The sequence below is a fragment of the Malus domestica genome, chromosome 13, assembly GCF_042453785.1.
Source record: "Malus domestica chromosome 13, GDT2T_hap1".
Taxonomy (NCBI): Eukaryota; Viridiplantae; Streptophyta; class Magnoliopsida; order Rosales; family Rosaceae; genus Malus; species Malus domestica.
Genome location: NC_091673.1, coordinates 6,963,564 through 6,968,902, shown reverse-complemented (window position 1 = coordinate 6,968,902; position 5,339 = coordinate 6,963,564). Strand labels below are relative to the sequence as shown.

The 5,339-nt window shown below is 37.6% G+C and overlaps 1 long non-coding RNA gene across 1 annotated transcript; it reads left to right on the top strand.

The window, feature by feature from the left end:
• The first annotated feature begins 1,188 nt into the window (after positions 1–1,188).
• Positions 1,189–3,308, top strand: LOC139190332 (uncharacterized). The gene is made up of 4 exons (XR_011574481.1): positions 1,189–1,452; positions 1,534–1,630; positions 1,732–1,800; positions 2,755–3,308. It is a non-coding gene; the product is annotated as an uncharacterized lncRNA (long non-coding RNA).
• The last annotated feature ends 2,031 nt before the right edge of the window (positions 3,309–5,339 follow it).

Sequence of the window (5,339 nt, the reverse complement as noted above, 5' to 3'; positions counted from 1 at the left end):
AAAGATCCTAATGGTGATCAGGCATTAAGACAATTAGATAGTTTTTATCCCGGTGATTAACAATTCAAAGTATACATGCAATCAATCATAAGCGATTAAATAAAAATCACATATTCATGCTAAGGCTCAAGGCTTCGCCCTAGCAAAAGGAATTAGTTCCGCATATTCATAATTGAAATCATAGAAAATATATTCAAGAAAAGGATTGAAAGCACATTCAAGTAAAAAGTCTCCAAAACCCTAACAATTCTCTCTGTCTCCGAAATAGCATAAAAGAAAGCGTACCCCAAAAACTGTAGACGGCCAAACAATATATCTGCTAAGCCCCCACACAAACCCTCGGAAACTAAAATTAATAAAAAAACCAATAAAATAGGAAACATCACCCTAAATTAAATGGTAAAATTCGCCTAAAATCTGAACAGCCACGTTTTGGACCCATAAGCTGCTCCAAAACTAGCCCAATATAGCTGGATTTGATGTTTGAAATATTCTGAACACTTCTCCAGAAGGCCATGAACCCATTTGAGGTCATCTTGGGCTCCAAAAACGTCATTTTCCAACATTGCGTACTGCTTCTTTATTTTATCGTCAGAAAATAACCACTTGGTGGAAAAATCCCAAAATTTTTATACGATCAAGCTAAGTGACTCACGAACGTCCTCCAACTAGAATTACTCCAAAATTCGTTCATTTGGTCCTGTTTTTCTCCAGATGAAGTCAAAAGTCCTATATTGAAAATACAATTCAAAGTATCAAAATTCTTCCAATATATTAACCAAAATATACTAAGATTAGGGTAAAATATATAATATAAAATCTACTCATCACTTGACTCAAGGCTTATATGACAATTGGGTTTTGAGACTTGGCTGGGTTTGCACGTGACATTTTTAGATCTCAACAATAGGGAAGTGAAATTTGCACACGTTTAAGATCTAGTTTGGTAATTTTTTTTCATCAAAAGCTGCCTCACTTTAAAGGTAAGCAACAAAGAAGTGTTTGGTAAAAAAACTATTCTGTTTATTTAAAACTAATGACCACCAGACAATATGTTACACCCACCTCCGTTTTATAATAAAAAAATGGTTTTTTTTTTGTATTAATTGGTGAGCCCAATAGGCCCACCGCTTTATTTGTGTCCCCAATTCCCTTTCCTTCTCCTTTCTTTCTTCTCTTTTCCTTTGGACCCGTGAATCCTCTTTCTCTCTTTCTCTGCAACTCTCTCATTCCTTCCCAAGAATCAACACACACACACACACATCAGCACCCTCATCTCCTTCATCATCAACACCACAACAACAAAACATCATCACCATCACCATCACCATCACCATCACCATCACCTTTGTGTTCTAAAAAACGAGGAAAGAACACTCCAAACCCCTCTCTTCCATTCGGCCGGTACTGTTCATTTTCTTCCCCGATGAGTTTCATGATTTTCCAACATTGGTAAGCTTCTAAAAACCCTTGGGATGTGTTTTAGGGTTAGATCGAAGCTTGTTTTAAGTTATGTATACGATTGAATCGCAGAAAATAGCTCGGAGTAGCTTTTCCAAATTTTCCAGCGAGCACCGTCACTTTCGAGGCTTTTTCCGGCCAAACCACGGTGAGTTGGCCAACATGCAAGGTATCAATCTCTTTGTATTGCTGAGTACTACAACTTTCCTTTTTGTTTCACCCAATTTCGTTGAGTATTGAAGAAGTTATATCCATTTGAATCTTACCCAGTTTCCGGCGACCTCAGTGGTTTTCGAGGCATTTTCCGGCCAAAACACGGCGTGTTAGATATCGTACGAGGTACCATTCTCTTCATCTCATCGAGAACTATGATTTTCATTTTTGAATCACTCAATTTCGTTAAGTATTGACAAAGTTATGAGCGTTTAAAGTTTGTATAACTTTCCGGCCGAAATTCGGCTTTCCCTCCCGTTTAGCTCCGGCGAGCAGCAACCACCAGCCCCTTTGGGCCGTGCCAAACCCAGGGCTTTAGGCCCGTTGTTTTAAGCCCAAGCCCCTTTTTATTTTTCTGTTTTATTTATTTTGATTTTAAAGGCATTTGGGCCTTATATGTTTAAAGCCCTAAACCATGTTAGTTTAAAAACCTAAATCCAACCCATCTAAAAGTCTAAGCCTAAACCCTTTGACCTTTCAAACCCTAAACCCTAACCGGCCCAAACTCTTTATGGGGGAATATTCCATTAGAGAATATTCAGTAAGGGAATATTCTAGAAATATTCTATTGACTTTTATGAAATTTATCCGGGATCCTTCTTAAGGTAATTCGACGTCCTGAATCCGTTCCGGACGTTCATTTTCCCAAATTCAATTGTTATAATAGAATTTTATTAATTGGACCCTTTATGTGCTTAGGGGCAATTAATTATGGCATTTCCGTCTTTGCTATTGCGTGGCTTTTCGGCGGCGAAGTACTGTGAGTGGACCCCTTCTAAAATGCATATTTTGATAGTAGAAATGCATACATGAAAAGCATGATTTAACTATTATGTTTTATGAGACGCTTTGAGATAACATGCTTATTGAGGCTAGTTTGAATTATTACTATTTTTCTATAACCCGTGCTCTTATAGAATATCTGATGGATGACGATATGATATTTAGAACATGTTTAGAACACCTCTTTATAGTATAGATGATGGATGCCTTTATACTATGAAGTTGCTTTTCAATATATATATATATATATATATGTTCAGTGGTTTTGTACTTACCTAGTGGTCCTTTCCACTACAGGACGTAGGGATAGATTCCGGTCCGTCCCGAGCGACGGTTTGGTGTTGGCATATGCCTCGGAGTGTGTTTGCTCTGGCTATTAGCACATGGACAAGGAGCCGGCATGGGGCGTGAAGTGTATTTTCCTCTGATTGTATGCTCAGAGACGGGGAGCCGGCATGGGGTATGTTTAAGCCCTAAACCCTTTTAGTTTAAAAACCTAAACCCAACCCATCTAAAAGTCTAAGCCTAAACCCTTTGAACTTTCAAACCCTAACTGGCCTAAACCCTTTATGGGGAATATTCCATAAGGGAATATTCTAGAAATATTCTATTGACTTTTACGAAATTTATCCGGGACCCTTATTAGGGTAATTCGACGTCCTAAATCCGTTTTCGACGTCGGTTTTCTCAAATTCAATTGTTATAATAGAGTTGTATTAATTGGACCCTTTATGTGCTTAGGGGCAATTAATTATGGCGTTTCCGTCTTCGCTATTGAGTGGCTCTTTGGCGGCGAAGTACTATGAGTAGACCCCTTCTAAAATGTATGTTTTGATAGTAGAAATGCATACATGAAAAGCATGATTTACAATTGTATTTTATGAGATGCTTTGAGATAACATGCTTATTGAGGCTAGTTTGAATTATTACTATTTTTCCTATAACCCGTATTCTTATAGAATATTTTATGGATGACGATATGATATTTAGAATATGTTTAGAACACCTCTTTATAGTATAGATGATGGATGACTTTATACTATGAAGTTGCTTTTCAATATATATTCAGTGGTTTTGTACTTACCTATTAGTCCTTTCCGCTACGGGATGTAGGGATAGATTCCGGTCTATCCTGGGCGACTGTTTGGTGTTGGTATTTGGCTTGGAGTGTGTTTCCTTTGGCTATTAGCATAGGGACGGGGAGCCGACATGGGGCCTGAGTGTATTTTTCTCTGACTATCTACTCATAGACGGGGAGCCGGCATGGGGTATGTTTAAGCCCTAAACCCTTTTAGTTTAAAAACATAAACCCAACCCATCTAAAAGTCTAAGCTTAAACCCTTTGACCTTTCAAACCTTAAACCCTAACCGGCTCAAACCCTTTATGGGGAATATTCCATTAGGGAATATTCTAGAAATATTCTATTGACTTTTACGAAATTTATCCGGGACCATTATTAGGATAATTCGACGTCCTGGATCCGTTTCCGACGTCCGTTTTCCCAAATTCAATTGTTATAATAGAGTTTTATTAATTGGACCCTTTATGTGCTTAACGGCAATTAATTATGGCGTTTCCATCTTCGCTATTGCGTGGCTCTTTAGCGGCGAAGTACTGTGAGTGAACCCCTTCTAAAATGCATGTTTTGATAGTAGAAATGCATACATGAAAAGCATGATTTAACAATTATGTTTTATGAGACGATTTGAGATAACATGCTTATTGGGGCTAGTTTGAATTATTGCTATTTTTCCTATAACCCGTATTCTTATAGAATATCTGATGGATGACGATATGATATTTAGAACATGTTTAGAACACCTCTTTATAGTATAGATGATGGATGACTTTATATTATGAAGTTGCTTTTCAATATATATATATATATATATGTTCAGTGGTATTGTACTTACCTAGTGGTCCTTTCCGCTACGGGACGTAGGGATAGATTATGGTCCATTCCGGGCGACGGTTTGGTGTTGGTATATGGCCTGGAGTGTGTTTCCTCTGGCTATTAGCATAGGGACGGGGAGCCGGCATGTGGCCTGAAGTGTATTTTCCTCTGACTGTTTGCTCAGAAACGAGGAGTCGGCATGGGGCCTGGGGGTTATTGGACAATTCACCAGTGATTATTATATATACAAGTTATGATTTGAGACATTGCACGACATGGTAGGTTTCAGAAAATCTATGTTTATCATTATATATGTGTTTTCATAAAACCTGGGGGTTAGTATGTTGATAACTATTTTATTATATATATAGCAACTTGGTCCACTCATGTTTGTTTTGCGTCCCCTTCATGACTTAGAATTGAGGCATACAATCCCAGCGTCTAGGCACTTCCGCATCGGCATCTTCGAGTCTTCTCGGTGTAGGATCCATCATTTGTTTCATTAAATTTTATATTATCTCTTTTAGTGTTCTAGTTAGTTGTATGCTCTGAACACGTTCCTTAAATGCATATTCTTTATTCTCTTATATTTATAAGTCTTATTTATTCCTTATTCTCAGCATTTGCACTCAATAAATGGCTTTCGTCACCCTCAGGTGTCGGCCAGCACGTGTCTATCTTGATATTCGGGGAATATCGGGATCGGGGCATGTCACAACAGTTTTTAAAAGCAGCATGTAATTTGTTTTTAAAAGCTGTTTTAATAAAAAATAGTGTTGAGCCTTTAATGAATAATTTTAATTCTTGTAATACACTCATCAATTTTTCTTTAAAAATGATATTCTTTATCTTTTTAGACACATTTTATCCTTGGAGAACCAAGTGATCACCAACATCCTTAGATAACCAAGTGATCACCAACAGCTACCACTACAAACATTAACCTTTTATACCACCATTGCCATTACCAACATCACACTACAATCG